General features: G+C 42.6%; 1 long non-coding RNA gene across 3 annotated transcripts in view; it reads right to left on the reverse strand.

Annotated features, from left to right (window-relative positions):
• Positions 1-20646, reverse strand: part of LOC111175198 (uncharacterized) — a 117006-nt gene that overhangs the window by 91586 nt on the left and 4774 nt on the right. The gene's annotated exons all lie outside the window — the stretch shown is intronic.

The raw sequence follows: 20646 nt of genomic DNA on the forward strand, positions 1-20646 counted from the left end.
TGCCTATCCTTCCAGACTCACTACCCACTTTCCTACCTGGGGCTGACCTTCAAGAACGGCCTCAACCAGGCTCCTATGCTTGGACTTCCACTTGGGTGTGGACAAGGGGAGGCATGGGAAAAAGTCAGAGGGCTGGAAAAGAGACAAGTTTAGGGCACGCTTCCTCCAGCTTCCTCTCTGCCAGGCGAGGCCAGCTTCACGGGTGTGTAACCTGCACAGCAGTATGGGCCCCCATGCTCAGAAAAGCCCCATGCTTGGTTTAATGCTCTGCTGTTGCCATCTTGAAATTCTTAATAATTTTTGAACAGGGGTCTTCATTTTCATTTTGCACTGCAAACGTGTCACCAGTTCTGCTCCCAGGCCACACGCTGCAGTGGCAACGTTTGTCTACCGGAGGCATGGCTCTTGTCTGACACCCATCTCCTACCACTACAACTGCTGGGTTCCAGCAAACTTACCCACCTGCCTCAGCGTTCGTAGCAGGGATGCCGCTTCCTGCTGCTGCCGACCCTGCGTCATCCACCTTTTGATAGTCCTTCATTAAACTCACTTCACCCCTTTGAGGAGTGCCTGCTTCCTCTCCGGACCCGCACTGATAAACAGACTACAGGATGATATACGAAGTCGTGGCATTACTTCACAGGTTAGCCCTCCTGGTCTCTGTAGCTGGCCCAGCATGCTACCTTGCTCATACTACGACCCGCTCGCTCCAACAGTCCCCTTGTTTCCACAAATACGCTATACCTTTTCAGGTCGTCAGCGTTCTGCAATTGCTAAAGGTTCCCCAGCGTGTTTTCCTCTTCTTCCACAGTGGCAGAATTTTTTAGCTGGGCACCAAGTTATCCACATTATGACAACACATCCCAGCTTCCTCTGTAGGCAGCGTGGCCCTGACACTAAATTCTGGCTAAAGCTACATAAGAAGTGCTCGTCTGCTTGGCAGATTCCAGAAACCTTCTCTAAGAGACCCTGCCGGCTCTTCTTTGTCCCTTCTCCCATCCTGTGGCCTGAGACGTGGGCCGTCTGGCACTATGAGGACGACGAACATGCCCTGGGCGGGCAGCATGACGATGTGGGAGGAACCTGCGTCCCTGAAGACTGCATGGAACAAAGCCTCACCAGCTCTGGCCTGAATGCCTAAAGGCCTAAGGACTTTTAAATAAGGGAGAGAGAAACTCTTTTTAGGCCACTGGTATTTGGGTTTTCTCTTCCTTACTGATGAACCTAACTGATCCTACACCTATCATCATTCAATAAAAAAATACTTCTTGAGAACTCCCGTGTGCTGGCATGTTAGAGGCTCTGGGGACGCAGTTTGGAATAAGCAGGTAGCAACGGCGCCACGTACGGGTGGAGGTGACGCAATCTGAAGTGGTCATGGCTGGAGGGAGTGCAGTTGGAGGACAGGTGAGGAGGCCTGGCAAGAGCACAGACAAGACCTCAAGGCAGAGCTTGACAACGACACGGGAGCCAAAGTCCCAGGAACACAAGAGGTTACAACTGGCAAACAATAAAATCCAACCAGATACTGACCAAAAGGCCCGTTACCAGACCTACCGACTGGGAAATGTGACAGAAATGAACAAAATATGTTTTGCAAATACAAGCAAAAACAGACCAGAAGCTGAATTATTAATACCGAATGAAGACTTCTAAGAGGAATTCTTTTTTTTTTTTTTTAAATACATTTATTTATTTTTGGCTGCATTGGGTCTTTGTTGCTGCGTGCGGGCTTTCTCTAGTTGCGGCGAGCGGGGGCTACTCTTCATGGTGGTGCGAGGGCTTCTCACTGCAGTGGCTTCTCTTGTTGCAGAGCACAGGCTCTAGAGCCCGCGAGGCACGACTACTGAAGCCCACGCCCCTAGAGCCTGTGTTCCGCAACGAGAGCCCACGCATAGCAACAAAGACCCAACGCAGCCAAAAATAAAATAAATTTATATATAAAAAAAAAGACATCAGGTGGTCCAAGAACGTTCCCCTTTGCTCACCATTCATCTCACTGAGTAATAAGCAGCATTCACGTACCCCTAAGCGGGGGGGAGCGACGGGGGAGAGGTTTCCATGGTCCAGGGGTGCAGAACAGATGCGGCAGCCCAGTCCCACACTAAGTACAGGTGGCTTCACCTGCTTACTTTGAAGGATGTAAAGCACTAGAGGCAACTACAGTAACAGCAAAGCAACACTTTTAAAGTCCTGAATAAACTGTCCGCCCAGAGCAGCTGGGAGCACCGCTCTAGGCTTTGCAGAGGAAAAGCTTAGCTGAGACTAAGCTGGTCACATGTGCCGTGTCTTCCCTCCTCCTGGACCCGCGGCTACCAGACACGTTCCTCTCCCAGCAAAAGCAGAAGCGCCAGAGAGCTGGCCCCATCGCACGAGCACTTTCTACAGTTCTCCTTGCATCGACTCTGTCAACACCCAGTTGGCCAACGTAAGTCACATGGCTGAGCCCGGGCCCAGGAAAGCCCACCTTGCCTCAGGGTGGAGGACACTGGAAAACTATGTAGTTTGACTTTGGTTAATCAGAAGTTGAGGAAGAGAGAGGGGACTGAATTCAGAGATGCCAGGATCTCCTTGGGCTCGGATATTTTAGAACTGAACCATACAGTGCCTTTCCCAAGCGTGGGACAAACAAGAAGTGAGAAGGGTAGAAAGTGAGGATCTCTGGGCTGCCTCAGCCCACTGCGGTGGTCAGGACGGTCCTGTCAATATCGCATCAGAAGTGCCCCTCAATGGAGGCCTTAATCTCCGCCCAAGGTATCAAAGGAAAAATTCATTATGAATACATCCTATTCCCAGGCTTCTCCATTCAATCACGGTTCAGAGTAATCAGAGTGGCACATTTTAAACCAGGCAGAGGGACATACATAATAAATGCATACATTTTTAGAAGGCTGCTTCAGTTTCACGGAAGAAAAACCAATGTAGCGCCAAGGAACTTGATTGGGAAAGAGCTAAAATTCATAGTCCAGGTCAGAAGATTTAATTCACTGTAGTATGAATAAGAGAACAATGCAGTCGCTGAAGGTTTCTTGAGTGATTCACAGACTGACTCATTTCAGTGCGTTGCCAGTTACATCAGGGAGGAGCTGAGGTGGCCAGGTGCTGCCTTGTAACATCAGAATGAATGAAATTCACATCACAGATTCTATTAGGAGGCTGCCAGCCTCTGTGGAGCTTTGTGTGCAACCATGAAGGAGACATTTGAGCAGCAGGGAAGGGCGAGGCAGCTTGCTTAGAACGAGGCCTCACACATCTGAAACTGAATATTATGGGCTCTAAACATAGGCGCTAAATAACCACTCTGTCAGGAAATGATACATCACAAAGTTAAGCTTTCGCTTATGAAATCTGAAAAGACTTTTCTTTTTCTCTGCTGTGATCTATCTTAAGAAGAAGAAGAAAAAAAAAAAAGCCCTTCAGAATTTGGAAATGTGAGGACTCAGAATTTAGACATGGGGGATTCTGCACCTTCTCCATCTAGGTCACTTTAAAAAACAAAAAATGAAATTGAACTAGTGAGAGTAACCAGACCCTTTAGCTAAGAGTAGAGTCTCTGTTATATTCTTGGACCAGGGTTCTGGGGACTGGATTCCCATGAAGCCAATGCCTTCGGCAAAATACCTGCACCCCATCCTCACCTCATCTTCAACCAGTGCTTTCCTCAGATAAGTATTGTAAAATGATTCTTTTGAGTTACAGATGATTCAAACATAAACTACTGCTGACGGTGATGGGAAAGGAAAAAGGCAAGAGCACAGGTAAAAAGATAGGGTGAAGGGAAGTGTTATGGACTGAATTATGTCTCCCCCCAAACGCTCATGTTGAAGCTCTAACCCCCAGTGTGGCTGTATTTGGAGATAAGGGCTTTACAGAGCTGATTAAGGTTAAATGATGGCATAAGGGTGGGGCCCTAATCCAAGAGGACTACAGGACTGATGACCTTATAAGAAGAGGAAGAGATGTGGGGACCCTCACATAGAGAAGAGGCCACGAGAGGCCACGGCGAGAAGACGGCTGTCTGCAAGCCAAGGAGAGAGGCCTCAGGAGAACCAGCCCTGCTGATAACCTTGACCTTGGACTTCCAGCCTCCAGAACTGTAAGAAAATAAATGACGGTTGTTTAGGTCACCTGGTCTGTGGTATTTTGCTATGGCAGTCCTAGTAAACTCATGCAGGAAGAAACATTTATTAATCATCCACTAGGTGGCAAACACAGAGATAAACAGGCCGTTAACTTAATCCTCACAACAACCCAGGAAGTTCGTAATAGTTGAGAGAACTAAGGTTCAGAGAGAGCGGCAGCTTGCTCAAGGTCACGGAATGGTGGCCTCTGAATCTCAACTGTCTACTTGATGTCAAACTCCAACTGTTTCCACTATATTAGGGTTCTCAGATACTGGTGTGCTTCCGAATGCTCGAGGGAGCTAGATCTCCTGACTGAGCTTGCGGCCTGGGACCTGGGCCTCTGTATTTTGGTTTTTGTTATTGTTTTTGCTGTTGTTGTTTTTGTTTTTTGGGCCTCTGTATTTTTAACAAGCTCCCAGGGGATGTGGATTCACACTACCGCCCTGGTTCATGAGGCTGGTGGTTTTTCACTGTTCCACGGTAGACAAGCATTGTCTTAAGACTAGTAAAACTAATTTAGGATCTTTCTTAACCTCTCAACTTTATTAGAACTCCAGGAGCTATCATTTTCATTAGCTTTTATGGGGGAAATTTCCAACAACATCAATTTAAAATACATTTTGGCACATGATCCTGGGTAATCATATAACCCTGACTGAGAGTCTTTAGTTTCTGAGGGTCTGTCTTGCTCTACATTCTGAGGTATTGACATGTGAATCTCAGAAATTTTAGCACGGAACGCTCTGTAGTCTCTGACCCATTTATTGTTAGCTTCATCCCTTACAAGAAAATTTCAGCAGGATAAAAAAGCCAATTGGTTTTGGAAAGCTAATGGCTACTCTTTACTTCTTAGCGTTTTGTAAATTTAGAGTTCTGTTTATTGTATTCTCAGAAAATATGTGCACCCGTAGTTATTCCTGACCATTGGATTACCATTTTGTGCAGAGAACCAGGCAAATACCAGATATTCCTTCCTTGACTAGGTTTCCTGAACTTTCTAATTAGTCTCAAGGAGGAAGATACACGCGCATGCCAGCCTATTATTTTCCTGACATCAGGGAATATCCTTCTCAGGGTACGTCCTATCCCCAAAGGCATGGACTGCCGGGCTGCTTCACCATCAAACGGGAACATAACTTGCTTCTGCGTGATCCTTTTGAGGCCCGATGCTTGATTTTTTTTCCACTGTTTTTGGAATGCAATAAATTCAGAAACTCAGTTTGCCTGCAAGGGCTGTTGGCTATTTCCTAACTGTTTCCCTAGGGGAAAAGAGGGAGTCAAAGGAACCGAGACGATGGTAAAAATCGATAGAGTGTGCGTGAGTTAGCTCTCTCCCTGCCTCAGACGTCGCGAGCCTGTGCTCTCAGCACATGGGCAGCCGGTGGGCACGCAGAGCCCCAGCCAACGCGGGACCACAGGCCGCAGGCAGCCACGGCGAAAGGCAGGCCTGCCTTCCTCTCTGCCGGGGGAAACGCACAGGAAGAAGCTGCTCCCCCAAACAGGCTCGACAGAGACTAGCCCGCGGAGGAAGAACTGAAGGAGCCAGTCCACCCCAGGGCCACCAGACCGTCTACTTGCAAAGGGTGAGTTTTTCGGTGTGCGGATCATTATACCCAGTTAAAGAAGTTGTGTGAGAAGAAAATCCCCACCGAGGGATTCTGGTTTAGATACATTAAGAAGGAAGAGAAAGCGAACGCACTCCCAAAGAGGACCCTGGAAGCACCCAGAGATAGCAGGCCGCCACGGTCTGAGGACAGGGCACCTGGCTCTGATATCCCTGTTTGCATGGAGTTTGAGTTCACATATCTGCTGTCCCAGGTCATGGGTCTCGCTTTAAGAGATTCCCCTTCCCAAGGGGTCAGAGGAGGAAGAGGTTTTGTCCCCAAAGCAGCCACAGAAAGGCAGGCTCCCCAAGATTTGACACTTACACCTCCCACTACTGTCCCTGGGGTCAAGGGGGACCTGTCTCTAGGTTGTGCCATAGGACCACAGCCTTGTCCTTCCTGTGTCATCCATGCTGACCTTTAGCAGCGAGTCACCCAACCCACGGCCCGGGCAGAAACTACTTCATCTCAGGTGTGACCTATCTGTACACGTAGCCTCTTGGGAGTCAGCGTTGGTTCTAAAACCAGCTTCTTTGCTGGGCTTTGTCCTTTTCGTGCCTGGGTCATTCAGGCTCCACCTCTCAGCCACCAGCCCTTACAGCAAGGGGCATGCTGGTGTTCCAGGTCCGCAGCTGGGGACTGTTGCCCCTCAGCTCCCTCGCTCTGAAGGTCTTGGACAAGTCTCTGGGAACACAGTCTAGGGCAAGATTAACAAGCCATGGTTGCCTTCTCTAAGATCATAGCTATCCCCCTAATCAATTCAAGTTTTCTTCTCCAACATTCCTATCCCTAATTGTATAAAATAATTCTCACTGGAGCCAAAAGGGTACACAGACCTAAGTAACTTAAGATGACTGAATTAGTTCCCAAAGCCCTCAGAACTGGGTCTTCTTTTCTTAAAAATAATATACTATCGCGATATTTAAGATATGCCAAGAAAAGGAATAAAGAATAATTAAGATGCCCATGTCCTCATCCCCTAGCTTAAGGCATCAAACACTGTCAGTAGAGCAAAAGTGCCCCCCATGACCCTCCCTCCTCACTTCTACTCTGTAATTCCACCAGGAGGCGGCCCTGTGACCCTGCAGCTGAATGACACCGTTGCTCCCTAAAAGTTGTAAATCAAAAGGAAGAGAGATTGCTAGTGAATGAGATCTTCTGTGTTCTTTTTTATTAGCACGTGAAATTGGGCTTCCTCTAATACATTTTTATGCTCTGCAAACACAAATGTGATGTGTATATCCTGGAAATTAATGACGTAATTTAAGAACCTGTCCTCTCCAAAGCGCTTGCTGGTGGTTACAGGTAAATGTCATCTTTTTTTTCTCAGCAGAGTTGATGAAGCCCAAGTTGATTTTATGTAAATAAACTAAAGGATGCTCACAAAGATTGGATATAAATAAGAATCACAAGTTGAACTTTTTCCCAATGGTGACGATTCCATTTCCGATCATTCCAACCCCTCCCTCTTTTTTTAATCAATTATTGTTTCGAGTTTTTGCTGTTGCTGTTTGTTTGCCTGAAAGAAATGTAATTTAAATAATGCTCAGTATGTCCACTTACCTGTATGTTAGTACCAGGTGATAAGGTTTGCAGCTCCCCTCAATTTAAAAATTGTACCGAGAATATGACACATACAGTATCTAAAAAAGTACCCAGTGCCCTGCCAATCGGCAGCATCAGCTCCACATGTCAACGTGAAAAGGGTCAGGTGTGAAGGGATGGCATCCTCAGACCACAATAATCCCTCTATGGCTCCACGATTAAAGAGAGGTGCTCACTGGGTCTACCCCATCCATCCACCATAGAGCAGGATAAAGACCAGAAATGGTTCACTGCTCCAAATATCAGAATTAGCCCCATCTGGTTCATCTCTCTCTCTTTAACACCATCCAGAGAGTTCCTCTAACTCAGAAAATTAAAAAAGACCAAAAAATCCATTAAGAACTAAAACGTTATCTATCTATCCATCCAAAATCGTAACATATGATATATAATTACATAGATCATAATATGTTACGTAATTTACTAGAAGTTAAGTTTAACCAAATGTACCGTGAATTTCAAATAAAAGCTATGTTTTCAAAATGCCTTGGCTGCCAGCCTCTCTCCCTGACCTCCCCAGCAAACCCGGCACACGGGGAAACCCTTGGCTGGGGTGGGAATGGGTTTTCTGTCCTGGTTCCAGCCTCCTCTTTCACCATCTTGATTAAGTGTGTCTGATCCATTTCAGTATCAACCTCATCCAGATTTCATGCCGATGTGGTCATGAAATTTGTCCTAACAAATCAGATAATATAGATGAGCCAGAATTATTTTATAAACAGAAAAAAATGAGGTCAGAGAAGCTAGGACTTGCCCAAGATCCTGTTAGTCACTGATGGAGTCAGACCTAGAATCCCACATTCCTAGCCGGCGGTGTACCATGCTTTATCCACAATGCTTTCTGTCTCATAAAGAAGATTGAAAGATGCTAATTAAGAAAATGCTAATTAACCAGTGCACTTCGGGGGAACTCTCAACATTACACGTAGCAAGTTCAAGAGAAAATGTGCACTTCACAGGCCTCATCTTGACATTGTGTGTCTTCTTAGAGACAGTGAAACCATACTCTTAGGTCATTTTTACTCAGAGCTGAGGATTGATGCTTACTTGAAACAACTGTTCCAAAGAATCCCAGAAACCCTGAAGTTCTGTGGATCTCAGCCCCTGCCCTGAAATGCAACATGCACGGATGGCGCTGGCCTTTTCCCTGGCTTTGCAGTGGTGCATACATGTCTTCCGAAGAGGCCTTGATTTACAGATTCCTGTTCCCACTAGGAGTCCACAGTCCTCGTGCAGACAAGGGGTGTTAAATAAACGTCTTGCATGAGGCAGACAGACCATGTTGTTCTGTGATATCAAAAATAAATCCAGTCGATGGAAAACACTGTTGGAGGTTTCTCAAAAAACTAAAAACAGAGTTGCCATATGATCCAGGAATCCCACCCTTGGGCATTATTGGGGGAAAACTGTAATTCAGAAAATATATGCACCCCAATGTTCACAGCAACACTATTCACAATAGCCAAGACATGGAAGCAACCTAATGTCCTTTGACAGACAAATGGAAAAAGAAGATGTGATATATATATATGTATATATATATATACACGCAAATATGTATATATATATACACATATATACACGATGGAGTACTATTCAGCCATAAAAAATGAAACAATGCCATTTGCAGCAACATGGATAAACCCAGAGGTTACCATAATAAGTGAAGTAAGCCGGACAAATATCATATGGTATCACTTATATGCGGAATGTAAAATATGACACAAATGAACTTATCTACAAAACAGAAATGGACTCACAGACATAGAGAACAGACTTGTGGTTGCCAAGGGGGAGGAGGTTGGGGGAGGGATGTACTGGGAGTTTAGGATCAGCAGATGCAAACTATTATATATAGGATGGATAAACAAGATCTTACTGTATAGCACAGGGAACTATATTCAATATCCTGTAATAAACCATAATGGAAAAGAAAATAAAAAAGAATATATATATATATATTCAGTTTTATATATATATACATAACTGAATCACTTTGCTGTACACCAGAAACTAACACAACACTGTAAATTAACTACACGTCAATAATAAATAAATAAATAAATCCAGTCATTTACAACCCCCAAGATGTACTTCTCACTCGTGCTTGACTTGCATCAAAGTTTGGCTGAAGCTCTGCTGCACACGACCTCCCGTTGGGACCCCGACTGCTTTTACAACCTGGGCTGGGATGGTGATGGTTGTCACAGCAGGAAGAGGACACGGGAAGAGGACACAGAAAACCTCGCTTTGGCTCTCGGCACTTCTGCTCACGTTTCATTGGCCAAAGCAAGTCAGATGGCCGCGGGGGTTATCTGTAGGGTGGGGATGCATAAGCCTCCCCTAGGCAAGGCTAGCAGGTATTTGAGAACAATAAAACTATCAGGCATGCTAATTCAATGCTAGACCCATAATTTTCAACACTTTCAGTTCACAGGCGTTTTGCTAAGACAGAGACCACCACATTTGCCCATTCTTAGTTTCACTGAAACCACCATTTACTTATGCATGGTGTCCTTTGAATCACACTTATCTAGACTAATTTTTTCCTTTACCCTTAATTACATGAAGAATACATAAGTATATTCTTGTTGTGAAATACTTAGATAATAAAAACAAGAACAGTATGGCAGTTGCTCAAAAAGTTAAAAACAGAACTACCATTATGATTCAGCAATCCCACTTCTGGGTATATACCCACAAGAAAGGAAAGCAGGGTCTTGAAGAGATATTTGTACACCCATGTTCACAGCAGCACTATTTACAATAGCCAAATGGTGGAAGCAACCCAAGTGTCCATCTACAGATGAATGAATAAATAAAATGCGGTCTATATAGAGAATGGAATATTATTCAGCCTTAAAGAGGAAAGAAAGTCTGACACTTGCTACAATATAAATGAACGTTGAAGACATGCTAAGTGAAATGGGGCAGTCACAAAAAGACAAATACTGTATGACTCCTCATATATGAAGTATCCAAGTACTCAAATTCATAGAGATAGAAGGCAGAATGGTGGGTACCAGGACGGAGTGCAGAGGGAAATGGGCAGTTGTTTAATGGGTACAGAGTTTCAGTTTTGCAAGCTAAAGGTCTGGTGATCTGTTACCCAACAATGTGAATATACTTAACACTAACGAACTGTATACTTGAAAACGATTAAGATGCTGAACTTTATGTTATGTGGGTTTTTTTTTTTTTTACCACAAACGAAATTTTTAAAAATTAAAAAACAAAGCAAGAGTCTCTTTGATGACCACTTTTAATCCCATTCACCTCTTTAGAGGTAGCATCTGCCTATTAATTTGGCATCTGTGCTTACAGACATTCTTCCATGTGTTTACATACATACCTATGTAGCTAAAGATAGAAACGAACAGTTTGTGCAGATTTTTTATTTAACATATATTACATAGCACTGCATGTATTTTCGGCAACATGCTTTTTTTACTTGACGATGTATGTCTGAGATATTTTAACGCTGGTATATATTGATTTAGGTTTCCTTAAAAATTGCTACAATGATCCACAGCATCAAAGTATGATAGATTATTTAACCATTCTGCTTTTAACAAACACTTAAGCTGGTTTCCAATTTTTCACTGTTACCATCAGTATCTCTTTGAGCATATGTGAGAGTATGTCTCTATACTAGATACCTAGAAAGGCATTTTTTTTTTTTTTTTTTTTTTTTTGTGGTACGCGGGCCTCTCACTGTTGTGGCCTCTCCCGTTGCGGAGCACAGGCTCCGGACACGCAGGCTCAGCAGCCATGGCTCACGGGCCCAGCTGCTCCGCGACATGTGGGATCTTCCCGGACCGGGGCATGAACCCCTGTCCCCTGCATCGGCAGGCGGACTCTCAACCACTGCGCCACCAGGGAAGCCCTAGAAAGGCATTTTTGGCTCAGCAACTATGTATATTTAACATTTTAATTCATGCTGCCATGTTGCTCTCCAAAAGAGCTGAGCCACCTTTAATGCAGGAAAATACCATTTCTCCACTTCTTCATCAACACTTGCTATTATCAGTCTCTTCAATTTTGCCAAACTGACTGCTGGAGACGATGTCTCAATCCTGTTTAATTTGCATTTCTCTGATTGCTATTGAAATTGAGGATCTCTTCATTTAGTTGCTGGTCATTGGTATGATTTCCTCTGAAATGTCTTTTCACGTCCTTTGCCCACTTTTCTTTTGCACTTTGCATTACTGGTTTCTAAGAATTACTTGTATATTCTGTCTATTCATCCCTGTCTTTTAATTATATGTTGCAAAGACCTTTTTGCATCATTTATTTTCCAACATCATTTAGTAAATTTTTTACTGACTGGTCCAAAGTATAACTTTTGTTATTTACTAAATTCCTATATATACATAGGTCTGTTTGTGGACTCTATATATTATGTTCTATTGATCTGTTTATTCCTTCCCTTTAAGTTACATTTTTAAATTACTATAACTTATAACGTACTTTGATACCCTCATTGGCCTCCTATTTCAAAGCAGGCTTTGCTGGTCTGGTGCATACTCTCAAAAATTTCAGATGAAGTTTTGAAACCATTTGACATGGGTTGTAAGATTTGGGTTGGGGAAAGGAGTTTTGACTGGTATTGCAACAAATATACAGTTTAATTTGGGAACAGACATTTTAAAAAATGTTGACTTATCTGAACTAGGAATATGGTTAATTCTCCATTTTTTCAGGTTCTTTTTTGTCCTTTAATAAGCCTTATTTTTTTTGTCCTCATAAGTGTTACATTTCTCTTGTTGGGTTTGTTCCTAGGAGATTTTGTTGGTGTTATGAATGGAAGTAGTTTTTTCAATTATATTTCCTAATTGCTTTTGGTTGGCATATAGGGAAGCTATTACTTTTCATATGTGATTTTATACCTGTCCACCCTGATGCACTCTTATTGGTTAACTAGGTCTTAATTTATTCTCTTGGATTTTATGGACGAATAATTGCATCATCCTAAATCAAAGACATTTTTGTCTTTCCTTCCCAGTATTCATATCTTTTTTCTTTTTCTTATCACTCTGACTAAAGATCTCCAGCACAATGAATGGGACGGGAGCCTTTTCTTGCTCCTTTAATAATAATGCTTCTAATTTTTCATCATTCAGTATGATATTTGCAGTAGATTTCTGGCATATGCTCCTATAAAATCAGATTCCCAGTAAGAAACTGATGACATTTTGGAAGAGCATGATCTGAGAAGAATTTGTTTATGATGGAACTAGAATCACTGTTCATGATTCTGTACTTGCAAATTTGCTGTGCCCTACACTGAAAACACATGTATCAGAGAAGCTTTGTTCAGGCATGAGTTACAGTGCTGTTGGCCGTGAGCTCAATGTCCATGAACCCTACCCCTTTCCTGTCCTTCCTGGCGGGGTCAGAAACCTGGGCCAGGTTGCAGGCGTGGAGCCATGTAGGGAAGCAGCTGAGAAGCCGCCACCAGGCCAGGCCCAGGGAAAAGATTGACGTAAAATCCACGGTTCTGACTTCTACACAGGGCTGGACACTTTCAATGTTGTGAACAGAAGTGACCAGAGGTTTTTTTTTTTTTTAATCTAAAAGCAACAGAAAAGGTTATGTAAGCTGCTGGAGACTTTAGCTGGGAACAAGGAAGAAACCATAAAGGAGGGGAGAGAAAATTGCTTTCTGCCTCTGCCCCCTTTGGAGCCTTGCTTCTTCACTGCTGGGGAGAGATGAGTTAATTGAGGCATAAGCATTGCCAGACTGCTTGCCAAAACGAGTCGTAGCAACTCACACACCTACCAGCGAACACAGGAACGCTTCTTCATCTGAATCTTTGCCAGTTCTGCTTGTTTTAACTCCTGCTACTCTGCTGAATAAAATTATGTTGTGTTAATTTGCTACCCTCGGGTTCACGAACAAGATCAAGTTCGTCCTAGAAGTTCAGTGTTTGGAAGCTGGACTGGACGTCAGCAATTCCCGCAGCCTCGAGAGACAGAGGACGTGTCAAAACCCCAGAGTGAACTGTGATGACCCTTTGGTAGGACAGTTCTCAGCTCCATGCCATCCGTTGGATGCAAAATTCTTCACGGAAGTTCACCTTTTAAGAGGCAAGATGATCTGCTATGACCCTAAAATTTCTGGCAATACGATCTCATTCTTATCCAGACCATTATATTGGGTGGTTATAGGACTGCCTCTCAAATACTTGGTGCTTGGTGGGCACTAGCGTCCAGGTCTATTTAATGGCATCTCACAGACTTCTTCTCATGGGTTTTATTTTTTAGCTTTCCCTATCTTAAAACCTCAAATTGTCCACTTTTCTTTGAGAATCAAGTTAGCCCTGTTTGCGGTTGGACACATGACAAGCTTTGAGAACAGAATGACCCCCCGAGGTGCATGGCTTTGGAAAAAAGCCAGCTACATGAGAAGCTACCGTCACACACACACTTTCCAGAAACTACTGATATATGTAGCTTAGTGAGTTTTACATCCTCGCGTTGCACGCTTTCAGTAGTCCTTCCCCGTGCAGTGGGAGGGGAAGGAGTGGCCCCACTGCCTTCCTCTTTCTGTGGATCAGAATATGCTGGCCAATCGCACCAGAGAAACAGCAAGCAGAGAAGATTTTTTCGCGGTACGCGGGCCTCTCACTGTTGTGGCCTCTCCCGTTGCGGAGCACAGGCTCCGGACGCGCAGGCTCAGCGGCCATGGCTCACGGGCCCAGCCGCTCGGCGGCATGTGGGATCTTCCCGGACCGGGGCATGAACCCGTGTCCTCTGCATCGGCAGACGGACTCTCAACCACTGCGCCACCAGGGAAGCCCAGAGAAGATTTTTGAAGAGCAAAAAGTACAGTAATTTTATTCTTGCTCAAAGGGAATAAGAAGCAGAACACAACAAGAGATACCATAGGTGTCTCCTTCAGCAAGAGCTTTGGTGGTTCTTAAGTCCCTTGTACATTATGTTTCTCTCCCACAACACAAATTCATCTCAGTTTAGCTGGTTTTAACTCAGCCTGCACCCTGCACCTTTATGCATCACACCCACAAGCGCTAGAGATTCTGCCCGGGTTTTAGGGACATTTTACACAAACAGCATGCTTCCTGTGCATTTTCTCAGGCCAGTCTTCCTTCAATTCAAATCGTATTATTATCCCACGTGCATTTGTCACATATACAATTTTCTCTTCTCTAATACTATTCACTCCCTCCTATGGTGAAAGCTAATTCCCAAGTCCTGCTGCAGAAATACAAGACGATAGAGATAAGACAGCCAATTGCTTTGAAGGGTCCTTCATTATGAATCACCTTAGCTAAGGCACAGGCGGCCTATGGCCATGGTTTAAAAGACATGTTTCTAACTGAAGAAAACGGTTTTGGTTTTCACAGAAATACAATTGCTGATAAAGCTGAGGAGCACATGTCTAAAAATGAGAACACGGCCGTGCCCTCTGGTATTTATTCAGGATGCGCTTTGGTCCCTGCTCTTCTGGCTGGACCCCTCCTTTTGTCTCCCTTCACACAGACGGTCAAGCTCAAAATCTCTCTTTCTTCTCCCTCCCGGTCCCCTGCGTCTCTCCCCCACTGCAGGGAGGTGTACACCATGCATGTGGCGCGTCCCCTCCCTGCCCCCCCCCCCGGGACGTCACAGCATGGCTGACCCACGTCCTCTCTCGCCTCTGAGTCACTCCTGTCTCCTCGCGCTTCCCCAGTCTTGAAAACACCACCTCTTCCTTCCTTCCTTCTTTCCTTCTGCTGGAAAGCAACTGGCTTTCTTTCCCCTTCCCTTTATTGACATGTTTTATTTATTTGTTCATTTTTTTTAAATTTCAAGAGCAGAAAACAAACTTGTAAAAACATCAAACAGAACGGAAGCGTATTGAACGTAAAAGCCCCCCATCTGCCCTCTCCCTGCCTCCCTTTCACTCAGCTGTTAACAGTTGAGTGTGCACCTGTATCAGACGTCTATGACATATAAACAAACACATAGCTATTTCTGTGGAGTTCCTCAACCCTAACTGGAGCATAGTACATAGCTCTGTAGCTTGCTTTTTTCTTTTCTGTTATTTTAAAAAATCACTTGAAAAACGTAAACGATACAGAAGCATATGTTATGAAACATTAAAGTCCCTCTTGTGGTATATTTACCCACAAAGCCAAGCTGTCCTGTCACCACTCTGGGTCACCGAAAACAGTTAAAGGAAGAAGTTCACCATCCAAAATAACTGTGAAGTAATTTGAGTCTTTACTGTAGACTCTTTTTCTCTCTGTAACCCCCTTCCCTCTTTTGACACACACACACTGCCGACACACACACCCCCACACACATACACACCCCCCCACACACATACACACACCCCACACACATATACACATACCCACACCCATACACTCACACACCCCACACACATATACACACACACACCCCACACACATATACACACCCCCCCACACACACACACACACAGAGGAGTGAAGGGCATTCAAGTTCCTAGTTCTGCCACAAAAAATAGGGCAGTGAACAGCCTCACGCAAACACCCCTTTGGGAGCGTGTGAATATTCTGCAGTACAGATTCCTAGAGGTGAAAATATTGTATTTGAGTGACGCACATTTAAAATTCTGTTAGAACCTGTCAAATTGCCTCTCCCAAAACAGCTCTACCACTTTGTACTCTTACTAACAGCGAAGGTGAGTATGACTGTGTCTTCACATCCACATTAACATGGTATACGATCAACCTCCTAAAAGCTTTTTCTCTTTTGCCAATTTAATTGGTTAAAAACAGGATCCCATTATTTAGTTTTTTCATTTTCTGTTACATATTTGATAAGAACTGTCAATCAGCCTGTTGTTTGCCTTTACTTTTATTTGTGGGGACTTTCACTATGAGGACGTATTTAACTCGTCGATAGTCAAATTTGTCAAGATTTGCCTTTGTTTTCTCGTTTTCCTTTGTCCTAAAGAAAATCCTTCCTCACGTTAAGATTATTAACACATTTCTCTATCTGTCTATCTATATCTTTAAACCATTTGGAATTTATTCCTGTGTAAGGAATGACATAAAGATCTATTATTCTCCTAAATGAACTGCCAATCATTCCAACCTATTTATGGAATAATTCATCCTTTCCCTACTAATTTAAAGTGCAGCCTATATCATACGCAAAGTGTGTGCATGTGTGTTGTGTCTATTTATGGACTTCTTTTCCCATCATGCTATATATTTCTGAATAATGCCACCCTATTATCATTACTGTCATTTTGATGACATAGAAAATTCCACTTTATTGTTCTTCTTGGCCGATTTTAGGAAACAATCTGTCAAAGTCCACTTTTAAATTCCCAGAAAGTTATAGTGAATTCTCTCTGAGTAAATAGATTATTTGGAAAAAAGTTCACAAGGGACATTTGAAATCTCCTGTACGTTCCTGGGAATCTAAAAGGCCACATGCATGTGCAGGGCTGTGTTCATGCCAAGGGTTGTGCACATGCCCAGGAAAACCTGAGAAGGCTGTAAGTTTTCACCTCTGGCTGACCTTCAGGCTATGTACAAATAAGAAGTGAGAGCTAAGGCAGAGTTGTCAACTTCTTACGGGAGCTTTGAAGGCATGAGGAGCACACACACAGAGCGAAAGGATGGAAACACATTGGTTCAAGGCACGTTAGCTTTAAAGGCATAAAGCATGACATGGCCTTTCCAGAAATCCAACCCAATGACTTTCACTTAAATCTCAACGATCTGAACTAGGGGCTACGGCCATATAATTGTAAAGACATCTGGGACGGTCAGTGTCTTAGCTGGACACATTCACACTCTACAGGAAACCAGTGTTCTGTGTGTGAGAAAGGCAGGCTGAACATCACGAAGGCCGCTAGCGGTGTGTGCCACAACCTGTCGGGTTTTTACTTCTTGGAATTATCGTGTAGATCAATAAATAGATTTTTGAAAAGTCTATGTAGTTTAAGTTAGTGTGCTACAAAGTTTATGAGTCAATGAAAATGAACCTGCTAATAGTATTTTTATTTTCTCAATCACTGCTGTCAAAAGAAGTTTGATGAAGTCTCTCACCATGATTCTGTATTTCACCTGGCAACACAAGGACCTGAGAATGCTTTATTGATGATCATAGCTCACACTTATAAAGCACTTGCCATGTATCAAGCACTGTTCTAAGTGGTTCACATATATTAACTAATTTAAGCATCCCAGTAACCCTATGAGTGATACTATTACTATCCTCATATTAAGAGAAGTAAATAGACATACAGAGGTGTTAATTAACTTGCCTAAAGCAAGGCAATAGGTACCACCAGATAATTAGTACCAAAGTCAGAATTCAAACCAAAGAAATCTGGATTTAGCATCTCTTAATCACAAAGCACCATTCAAATCTGACCACACATCCAGTTGTTCACTATTTTAGTTCTACTCTATTATCCCTACCCCTAAGTTAGACGCTACTTTATTTACCTTATACCATCTGTATCTATATTTAGCAATATCTTTGCTCACCATTTCTTCTTGTCCCTCAGACATTCCACCTGAGGTATTTTTTCCACATATTTTTAGTATTTCCTTTAATGAGTGTCTTTTAGAGAAAAACATTCTTAGTTATTAAGTCAGAAAATGTTTTTATTTAACCTTTGTTCTTAAAGATGGTGTCAGTGGGTAGAGAACTGTGGGTAACTTCAGTGTCTCTGAGCACATTGAAAATAATTCACTGGCTCTGATATCATGGTCACTGAAAAATAAGATTTTACTCTCATTGCCATTTCTTCATAGGTAATCTGTCTTTTTTTCTTGGATGCTTTTAAGGTCTTTTGTCTTTCATGTCCTATAGTTTCTCTATGTTGTTTCTAGTTGTGGACTTTTTCCCTTACTTGAAGTTCATTTGGATTCTGATATTTTAGAATTTAAATCTTAGCAATATTTCTGAAAATATCCTAGTCACATATCTTTGAAAATTGTCTCTTTGTATAAGTTAGGACTTATTACTCTTACTTCCTTATTTTCGGTTTTATATTTTGCATCTCTGTCTTTTTAGATGGTGTTCCAAATAATTCCTTCTGTTCACAATTTTTAAAAAAAATTCAGCTGTGTCTAACCGGCTCTTACAGATTTGTGACAATTCTTTGTCTGTCATATGTATTACAAATACCATCTTCCACTCTTTGGCTTCCATTTTCATTTTCCTAGTGGTGTCTTTGATAGACAGAAGTCCTAATTTTAGTCTAGTAACATTCATCAATCAAGAGACACTGCCAAGCTTTGCAGAGATGATGCTTTCCCTCTCAGTAACCTTGAAGATCAAAGAGAATATGCCTGAGCGCTAGCAGCCTAGCAGCCGCTAGAGGGGGCAGAATGAGTGCAGAGCTCCCAAAAGGGCCGTTCCCAAAGAACTGTCAATATTTGACCTGCCTGACAGCCTGCTGAAAAGTTCCATTTTCAGGGCATCTCTTTCTTTGATGTGACTTAGAACTCCCTCTGTGAGAACAGCCCTACTGACAGGGTATGTGTCAAAACAATCAGCATTAATTGTTTAACACTGCAGTTGCTTAAGGAAGCGTTACAAGTTGAGGCTAACAAAAGGCTATGAAGAAAAACTTAAAAGGAAACACTGGACACGTGATATCCATAGGGTGCTTTCAAAAGTTTCTATATATTCCTGGGAATCTAGAAGACCACAAGCACACACACAGAGCTGTGTGCATACCTAGAGCTGTGTCTATGCCTAAGAAACAACTGAGAAGACCCTAAGCTCTCAATTCTGGCTGACTTTGAGGGTCTGCACAAGCAAGAAGTGTAGGCTAATGCAGAGCTGTAAGCTACTTGTGGGAACTTGGCAAGCATGCCCCAACACGCACACAGAAGCCCCAGAGAAAGGACGAGAGACTTATTGGTTCAAGACATATAAGGAAATCTTAGTGCAATCATTTGCTGAACACTAAGGTAAGTAGCAGAGATTTCAGTGGCTATACATGACAAAGAATACAGACTTTATAAAATTTGTCTAGGAAAGTCACTGAACAAATAAACAGAAAACAGCAAGAACAACAGCAAAAAACCTTGGGAAGGAGAGAATCTTATTTCTAGGGTGGGCACATTATTTATCTAGAATGTACAGTTTTCAGCAAAAAATCACAAGACATAAAAAAAAAACAACAACAAAACCTAGGAAGAATATCTTTTCACAAGAGAAAAAAAGCACACAAAAGAAACTGTGCACGAGAAAGGGCACATGTTAGATTTACTAGACGAAGACTTAAAGTCATCAATCATGTAGGAAACCATGTTGAAAGAACTAAAGTATGAGAATGACATCTCACAAAATAGAATATGTCAATAAAGAGATATAAATTATTTTTTTATTTTTTATTTTTTTAAACATCTTTATTGGGGTATAATTGCTTTACAATTGTGTGTTAGTTTCTGCTTTATAACAAAGTGAATCAGTTATACATATACATATGTTCCCATATGTCTTCCCTCTTGCGTCTCCCTCCCTCCCACTCTCCCTATCCCACCCCTCCATAAATTATTTTTTAAATGAAAATTCTGGAGTCGAAAAGTATAAAAGCTGTAATGAAAACTTCACTAGAGGGGCTCAACAGAAGATTTGAACAGGCAGACAAAACAACCAATAGACTAATCGAGATTATCCAGTCTGAAGAACAAAAAGAGAATAAAGAATAATAAACAGAGCCTCAGAAACCTGTGGGACACCATCCAGCATACACATAAGGGGAGTCCAAGAAAGAAAGAAAAGAAAGGAGAAAAAAGAATATTTGAAGAAACAATGGCCCAAAACTTCCTAAGTGATGAAAAACAATCTGCTCACCAAGGAAGCTCAATGAACTCCAAGTAGATCATTTTAAAGAGATCTACACCAAATACATCATAATCAAATTGCTAAAAAGCCAAAGAAAAGGAGAGACTGATGAAAGCAGCAAGAGGGAAGCAAACTCATTCTGCACAAGGGGTCTCAATGAGGTTAACAACTAACTTCTCATTAAAAACCATGGTTGCCAGCAGGCAGTGGGATGACATATTCAAAGTACTAAAAGAAAAACACTGTCAACTAAGATCCTACATCTAGGAAATCTGTCCTTCAAAAATGAAGGAGACGAAAAAATGAGAAGCTTCATCATATCAGACCTGACCTACAAGAAATACTAAACAGAGTCCTCCAGGCTGAAATGATGGGACAGTAACTAAAATCCAAACGAACAATGAAGAACACCAGAGAAGGTCAATACATGGGTTTTACAAAGATAGTACAAATGTGTCTTCATTTGTAGTTTTTTTCTTCTTTTGGATTTAAGGCCAACTGTAC

This window comes from Delphinapterus leucas, chromosome 18 (genome assembly GCF_059928025.1).
Source record: "Delphinapterus leucas isolate spDelLeu-1000000601 "Yukka" chromosome 18, BTC_Dleu_Yukka2, whole genome shotgun sequence".
NCBI classification, from domain to species: domain Eukaryota; kingdom Metazoa; phylum Chordata; class Mammalia; order Artiodactyla; family Monodontidae; genus Delphinapterus; species Delphinapterus leucas.